The following is a 9,159-nucleotide window of genomic DNA, read 5'->3' as shown; positions in this document are numbered from 1 at the left end:
TGTTCAGCCTCCAAAAGAGAAGGCTGAGGGGGGATCTTGTGGCCTGTTATAAACTAGTCAGGGGGGATCAGCAGGCATTGGGGGAGCCACTGATCCCCCGAGCACCGCCAGGAGTGACCAGGAATAACGGTCACAAGCTGGCAGAGGGTACGTTGAGGTTAGATGAACATCTAGCTGGGGTCATTTGACCCCAGTATTCTTTCCTGCCATGGCAGGGGGTCGGACTAGCTGATCTGCTCAGGTCCCTTCCGACCTGACAAACTATGAAACTATATCTATTGGAGTCTATACTGATCTCTAGGCATTCTCCTTATTCTTCCCGAACCATCTAAGGCCAGGCCACTGGGAGACTGGCTGAGAACATTGAATACCACATCCTCCTAAACCTCTAGGCTGGACTAGAGAGGGAAAGGGAGTTGTTTGTGTGAAGGAGGTGCACCCAGGATACATAGGTAAAATGCAGGATTTTTCTGGTGAGGCAACACAAGGGCATACAAGATAAACTAGATGTTCAGGGAAAATTGGGCACATGTGTTAAGGCAGGGGAGAGGAAGGGGATAAAGTAAATTAGTTTAGGAACATCAGTGCACTCTAAAAACAGAAATAGTGTATTTAAAAATAGCAGTGGGTGAAAGCAATTAAAATGTTGACAGTGGTTTGAAGATCAACGTTTTACATCAGGTGAAAAGTTGCAAGCTAGGTAGTGGTAAGTGCAGCACAGTTAAAAGAGATACATAAAATTTACAACTCCAGTGGGGGATCCAGGAGATTTTGATATCACCAAGACTCCTTGCTTCTTGCATATTTCCTGAACTATCATCACTACAACAGCACTCCAACCCTAACTCCAGTGGGAACAGAAATAAGCCCCTGCTTCTGTTTTATTGTTTTTATTTTTTTAACTGCTTCTTTATATCAAGACCTCTAAAAACACATGCATAGTGAAGCATCCTACAAATCCAATTATTTAAAAAAAACTCTTCAAAGTGTTAAAATAAAACATGTTAAAATAAAGACTAAATTCTCATAGTCTCATACAGCCAGTTAGCCAATGATAAATGGAAAAGGAGATGTTAGCACTTCACTACCATTAAAAGGGCAGTAGGCTTGTGTTCTGCCAAAGCGATAGAGGAAGAGAAGTCCAGGGAGTCAGGCTGTACACAGAGAATAGTTTTCCCTTCACCTACAGAGTGGAATCTGGAGCCTTGGTCAGGTACCTTTTAGCTATCATTGCCAGTAGTATGACAGAGGGAGAAAGCTGCAGCTTTGCAGAGCCAGGACCCATGCCATATTGATCATTTCAAGGAGAGTGTCAAACACTGAACCATGCCCAAAGAGAACCTGAAAGCCAGGGCTGCTGTCACAAAATTAGTAAAATATCCTTCTTGTCTGATACAAAGCTAGGCATTTGGGTGATTTCATTCTTCATTGACTGATGCTTCTCAGCAACCTCAAAAAGTTTGTATGGTATTTGGAATTAATCAGAAATATCCCTCCAGTTTCCCCTTTTCCCAAAGTTTTTAATTTAATGTGTACCAGCAATCAACAATAGAAGGCTTTAATAAGTGGATGTGCATGAATAAAATACAATTGGATGCATTTAATTATAAATGTGATCATGTGTGTCTGTGTGAGAAGAGAAAACATCTAAAGGACATATGATAGACAGAAGGGATTTGAAATAAAAAGACGCCGCTTAGAGCTAAAAGCCATAAACTGTTGGGCATATCCAGTGATTTGTCACCTCTGCATTCTCCACTGACTCAAAGCATTAATGACAAAAGCACATAATTATAGTGCTGTCCTCTAACAAAGGACCCATTAGAGCTGGGTAAATAACAGAACCTATAACATTTTCTTAAACTTGCATTTCTACAGCAGACAGAATTCAGTGAGCTCATGCCATGTCTGCATGCGTTTGTGAAAGGGAATTTTTCTCTCTAAAGTTTAATGCAATCGCAACAATAAACAGAAGAAACTAGACTTGAAAGACTGGATTTTAAAGGCTCTAACTAATGTGGCCATATTATTTTTAAGGAAATACAGGACACTATCCCCATCCCTCCCCCTTTCCACCCTAAGTCAGTGGTGCTGCTGCAGGCAGAGGCAGGCAGGCAGGGGTGCAGTCCAGCGGGGAGGCGGAGCACCATGGTGCTCCAGGCGGGCAGGCATGACTGCTGCTGTGCCAGAGAGAGGGAGGTGGACTGGAGCAGGTGCCACCCTGCTTTCCCATGCCAGGCCCAGCCCCTCCTGAGCAACACCTGGAAGTGGTGGGCTGAGCACCACTCCAGTCCAGCTGCCTTACTCCTTCACATCAGTGCATGCCGACCTGCCTGCCTGGCACATTGCTTCTCCATCCCATTGCCAGACTGTGCCCCAAGTCCCTGCAATTCCAAGACTTGTTGAATCAGCTAGGACCTGGCTGCCAAACCAGGGCACATGGTCACTCTAGGTCTAACTCATACTGGAAAAGGCAAAGGATGATTGTTCCAGAGTTTTTCCTCTGGTAGGCCACTGGTTCAAACCCTGCCTAGTTTAGCCAGAAGTGACACTGCTGGTTTTTGACAGTTTGTGTGATATTATTACTTGTTATTTGTTTAGCACCAACAAAGAGCTGATCACTACGTGATAATAAAGAATGACACAAAAATAAACTTAAAAACCCTGCTATGAAGAGCTTCCTTGTGGATATGTATTATTTGACCACTACCACACTGAGTTGGTCCTGTCAGTATGATCAAGGGATGTGTAAGCCTGGAGACTGACTTACTTTTTACCACTGGAATTACCTCCTTAGAGAGCGATTGTTCATACTGGCAAAAAAACTTGCACTGGTGCTGTCATGCTGTATTCTTGAATATAGGACTTTGGTCTTCAAGCTCTAGAGTACCTCATTTGTTTTCATGATTAAAACAAACCATTCAGGGCTGGATTTTAGGCACAACTCTAAGCACGGGGTTCAGTGTAAATTGTATCAGCTCAGACTTAGCTCTGTAGATGCATCAGATTGTCCCTTTAGTCACTGAGAAGTAGTACTGCACTTTATGATTGATATTTGATAACCCTATACTGACTCCTCATTACCACTCAGCAAAGTCTAACCCACCCATCTGCTCTGTGAAGGAGAGGAGGAGGTGCAGATCCCTTCTGTGTTCCCTCTCCAAGGTTTTGGATAGCCTGTACAGAAGTAAAAAGGGGCTTTTATAGATTGAACCTTATGCTTCCTTCACTTGCTTGTACTTAGGTTTTGCAGTGCAGTGGTTAAGTAGATTGTCTTTACGACATAAACTACTATACTGTTGAGGCATATGGAAATTATTGAAGTCTGAACTCTGGAGTGATGACTCTCATGTGTTTTAGTTACCATTTTGTTCTTTGCACATAGTTTTATTTGAAATTTTTAAAGGAAAATTCCACCACTAAGGCAGGCATGAAAAAATCTGCCTGCAATGAATGGGCAGTAGAGGGAAAATGTGAATCTATCAGGCATCTCTCTCTGTTTTCTAATCCTAATTAACACTTCAGACTGAAAAAAGAAATGGCAAGCTTAAAAAATAGCTCCAGGGGAAAAATTACCAGGACAACAGTAGTCATCAGTTTCAATAATAAAAAGGCACTTACCGTTTAAAAACCAGAAGCTAAAAATATGGTTATTCAATGAAGAGAAACATTTAGCATTTCCTGCTTTACTGATGCTGAGGTATGATAAATATGAAGTTTTATTAGTTGAGCAGAATTAGGAGCTACTGATAGCTTCTGTCCTCTTCAGCTGAATCTGCTTGTGATTGCCAAAATAATAGTCATGCGTTTCCTCAAATTCCATTTCAATTCAGAGAAAAGGGTAAAAATAAAATTGCTTTTTGTCTTGATTAATGTTAAAAATACTGATCAAATTAAATTGCTTAACTGCCAGGAGTGAAGAGCTTGTGAATGTTCTTTGAAGACTGAGCATCAATTTATTAGTAAATTATCTTTGTAAAAAATACGTTAGTAAAAAGCATGCCTGTATTGTGCAGTAAATTTGGAAACTTATGCCAACTTGAGCGTAACATTTGATATCTGTCTGCATCATGCAGGTATCAAATTTATTAGTAAAACAAACTAGTAAACTAAAATTTGAATAATGGTAGTAATGATTAATCAGCCTGATTCCAGGCCCACTAAAATCAAGACGGCATTTGTATTGATGCCATTTACTTTTGGATCTAGGTTTTATTGACCTAGGGCTAAAGCAGTCCACACACAGAGTATTACAATGCAGTAAAGTGTCTACTGCACGGTAGCGCAAGTGTAACTACATGATGCAGGTATCAAATGTTACACTCATGTCGGCATAAGCTGCCATATTTACTGCACAGTACAGGTGTGCCTGTATTGTGCAGTAATTTTGGTTACTGTGTAGTAAATGCGCACGTGTAGACGCACCCAGTATGTTGGGGGTGGGTGACTGAAGGGGTGATATACCGAGGAGGACCATAAGGGATGTTTTTGAGATACTCATGACCTTTCAGTCCCACAATCATGTTCATTTGTCCAATCTCTTGAATAGTATAGAGCAGCCTTGGGATTGCTGTTACCTATGCCGAACAGTTATGTCCTTAGGAGACTGTCATACAAAGTTAAGGATCACTGGTATGCCACAGATGTTAGGTTGCCTCTTCAATGGGCCTCCAGGCAGGGACAGGAACAAGTGAAATGTGCAGGCACTGCACCAGGAATGATTCCTAAGCTCACTGGATTTACCAGCTGCAACAACACAAAAAGGAGTATGTTGGCCCTTGGAGATCATACCTTGGAGATTGTGATTCGGGTGTGCCAGTGCTCCTGCTGGGGTTTACACCCAGAGGTTCCTGGCTAGAGGGTCTTGCTCTCCACCCAGGATCAGATTCATCATATTTGGGGTCCAGAAGGAATTTGCTCTATGGTCAGCTTGGTATAGACTGTGGGAGTTTTTGCTTTCCTCTGTAGTAGGGGCCATGGCCCTTTTTCTTAGATCTCTCCGGCATATTTTAACATTTGCTGCTACAGGATGTTGGTGCCTCCTTTTACTTGTGAGGTTATATCTTGTGGCTGTCTCAGGGCTGACTGTAGTTTTGCTAATAGGTTAGACATTGGATTTCTATAGCAGTGGTCTCTGAAGGGGGGTGCACAAGATGATCCATTAGGGTGCAGGAAGAAAATACTAGAACTTCTATTTCTATTTCTATTTATATAAATATACATATATTGGGCGTGCGGGCTCAAAAATGTTTTACTGATAGGGGTACACAATCAAAAAAGTTTGGAAACCACTGTTCTGTAGGATGGTTTAGACAGGGATGATCCTGTCTCAGGAAGTGGGTTGGATTAGATGACCTCTGTAGGTCCCTCCCAGCCCTAATTTTCTATGAATCTGTAATTCTCTGATTACAAATATATATATGTGAAGGGCCTGATTCTCCACTTTATCACCTCAGTTAATTACCACCATAAGTGTCTTCATTTTATACTGGCACACAGTTGGACTAGAATTAGAATCAGCCTGCTCTTGTCCATGTTGAAGAAAATATGTGAGCATTTTCAGGAGCTGATGTTCACTTCTGACTAGCAAATTAAATTTAATATTTCATAAGCCTCAGTTGTTAAACCACATTCCAGATATGGACTCAGAAATGTTACTCCTTTTCTTTTTTGTCTTTTGAATTTTAACAATGTCTATTTTATTTTCTCCTCATTATCTTACTTCTAGCTATTGTTCACCTTCACTCTTTACCTGCCCTTCTCTGCCACTATTCTTCCTGCCTAGTCCGCTCTCTCTGAGTAGTATTATAGCGCATCTGTTTTCTGCTGTGCTGATTTCATTTCTTCTCCTTGTGCTCATTGCCTTTCTTGCATTAAGCACAACACACAGTTTCTTTGTTGACATATGTGGGATGAGATATGGCAATACATTATTTCACTGAAAACTTTCCTCAAGGGATTATCCCTCATGGGTGAAATGATTATTTCCCCAGTTTCACATTAACCACCCCAGGAAGGAAATATTTCATGCTTCGTTATTACCATTAATCTTCCAAGGTGCCCCTCTGAATGAAAGTCCATTGTTTTGTTTAACAGATAGGTACGCCAATATATGTATCTAATTTAATTATTCTCCTAACAGATGTATCTGTCATGTTGCTTAGTGTTGGTAGCTAAACTTTACATTACGTTACAAAATACAATTTCAACATGGTACATAGATATTCCCCTTCCTTTTAGCTCTTATAAAATGTAATAGTGGTACCTCAGTTGCTGTGCCCAGGAAGTATACTTTTTTAAACTGAAAAAAAATCACACTGCTATTTTTACAAAACTTAATGTGACGAAATGTAGACAAAGAATGACCAAAAGAAGGTTTGATTCAGTAGTCATTGAAGTCAATGGCAAACCTCCCTTTTGGTTCTGTTGATGTAGAATCTGATTTCAAACTTTATCTCTAATTTAGGGGTTTCTTTTGTTTGTTTTTGTTTTTTAAAAGAACCATTGATCTGAAGATGTTGAAGCATGGAGGTGCCTTTCCCCTAGAAAGCAGAGTAGGTATTTTCCACATTTTATGCACCAACTGCTGCTTTTTACTTTCTTCAATTACCAGCTCTGGAAGGCAGCACTTTTGGTTACACAAAAGGAAGGTTCATTTGCAGATGGTGCATGCTTTTTTCTTTAGATACCTAAACAGTTATGTAAGAGCATTGTGTAATTAATATGTGAGATATGTGACATATCTCCTAGTATTTCCATCTGTGATTTATAAGTTATGTCTTTTTCTTCCTCAATCCAAAATACTTGGGTGAAGAACACAGCTGAGTGGAGAAGCTTAGGAGGCAAGCAGCCAAGATGTTAGTACTTCTTTCATAAAGTATGTGAGCTTATATGTGAAGATAGCACAGTCAAATGTTCAGTGCTTTTAGTTATAGTAGTATCTTTCAACTGCTTGGCTACTTATTGCAAATTTTGGTATTCTTTGTCACTGACTAGCTGTCTGGCCTTGGAGAAGATAGTTCACCTCTGTTCCTGTTTCCCCCATTTCACATTTCTATTTAGATTGTAAGTTCTTTTGGACAGCCATTCTATTTTATCATGTGTGCAATGTTTTTAGCATGAGAGAGCTCCAAATCTGACCGTTTGAGGCAAATGAAATATAAATAATATTTACATGTGCATGCACGCACAACATCTTTATTAAGGCTACAAATTGAAGCTCTCAGTTATTAGCGAATGCTTGTGCAATCTTGTATGTGCATTGTGATACATGCGTTATTTATGTAATCTCAAGCATGGTTCCTCAATCATACTGTTCCTACTCCTTACAGCTTGGGCACCAGGAAGTGGGCATGGAAGGCAAAGAAAACATAGGGAAGAGTTTTCCTGCTCTCATTTCCTGTGCCCTGCTAATGAATACCTGGATTCATAGAGAAATGTAACAAATACACTAATAATATGATGTCTTCACTGGAATCCAGAAGAGCATATTAGTCATTCCTGTGAGTCAGGAATCAAGCAAATCTCTACTGTTATAGTTCATAGTTTCATAGTTTGTAGGGCTGGAAGGGACCTGAGCAGATCATCAAGTCCGACCCTCTGCCATGGCAGGAAAAAGTACTGGGGTCAAACAACCCTGGCAAGGTGTTCATGTAGCCCCCTCTTAAAGACCCCCAGGGTAGGAGCCTGCACCACTTCGCTTGGAAGTTTGTTCCAGATCCTAGCCGCCCTGACTGTGAAGTACCGCCTCCTGATATCTAGCCTGAATCTACCCTCTGCCAGCTTGTGACTGTTACTTCTAGCCACTCCTGGTCGTGCTCAGGGGAGCAGGGACTCCTCCAATGCCTGCTGGTCCCCTCTGACTAGTTTGTAACAGGCCACTAGATCCCCCCTCAGCCTTTTGTTCTGGAGGCTGAACAGGTTCAGGTCCCTTAGCCTCTCCTTGTAGGGCCTGCCCTGCTGCCCCCTGATCATGCGAGTGGCCCTCCTCTGGACATAGACAGGTCTATTTCCTTTCCTGTAGTTTAAAGCCTGTTACGTCTTCCAGATCTTCCCAGACTGGCTAGCATTAGTTACAGTGAAAGGGGGGGAAAGTTTAATGACTTATTTTTATATTTCAGAATGTTTAATGCTTCCTACCAACAAAGTTTTCATATTGGGAAAGCAAACCTTAAGCATTTTGAACACAGATACTGATTTCTAATAATCACCACAGGAGTGATTGTCTCAGCTGGAGTTTTAATAGGGGCTGAAGCAGTTAGAAGGGTGGAGGCAAATTAAGGAGGGGAATGCAGAACAATAAATCTATATGCTTATGGGATGTCATTAGGGAAAATGGTTAATTCTATAAAGTCAGCTCAACATACCAGCAATTGGCAAATCCAAATTAAGGTTCTATCTGCTTGTGGCCTGATCCCTTTCCTCTTTTCTAAGTGCAACTTGCACTGACTTCTGTAGCAGGCAAAAATCTCACTGAAGCCTAAATCTCCTATTCTTGTAGGAGCGAGAGAATTCCATTTCATTATAGCTTTCAGACTTTGAAATGGGTAACTTGTCTACAACAGTTGAAAAATCAAGTATAAAGATTTTTTAAATCAAACTTTTGGAACTTCATGGAAGCAGAGGTAACAGTCTACTATCCAAGGGCAGAAATGACAAATATTTTGCCTGGTGGAAGCAGAATGCTTCCTCAACCCTTTGGGTGCATAAAAGTAGTACACTAGTTGCTCTAATCCAGGGGTGGGCAAGATGCTGCTCATGGGCCAGATGTGGCCCATCATGACATTCTATCTGGCCTGTGGGGCCCCTAAAAATTTAGAAAATTAATATCTATCTACCCCTGGCTGCCTGTCATGTGGCCCTCAATGGCTTCCCAAAACTCAGTAAATGGCCCTCCACCAAAAATAATTATCCGCCCCTGCTCTAATTGTTGCTCTACACAGCCATCCCTCTCTGCAGATATGTGTGTAGCAGGAGTGTGGAATGGAGTAGCAGACCTGCCTCCTTCCCTCTGCCCCTTCAGGAGGTGGCTAGGGAGAAATCCTTACACTTCTCTAAGCAGAAGGACTATAACTTTGGCTGGTTCTTCTGCATACCCTGTATCATGGGCGACTGGTGCCTTTTGAGTTGGGGGGCATGTCAGTGGCTGATTGGGTGGGG

The sequence above is a fragment of the Crocodylus porosus genome, unplaced genomic scaffold, assembly GCF_001723895.1.
Source record: "Crocodylus porosus isolate Cpor-Errol unplaced genomic scaffold, CroPor_comp1, whole genome shotgun sequence".
In the NCBI taxonomy this organism is placed as follows: domain Eukaryota; kingdom Metazoa; phylum Chordata; order Crocodylia; family Crocodylidae; genus Crocodylus; species Crocodylus porosus.
The sequence above is the reverse complement of the archived record's forward strand: the minus strand, read 5'-3'. Positions refer to the sequence as shown.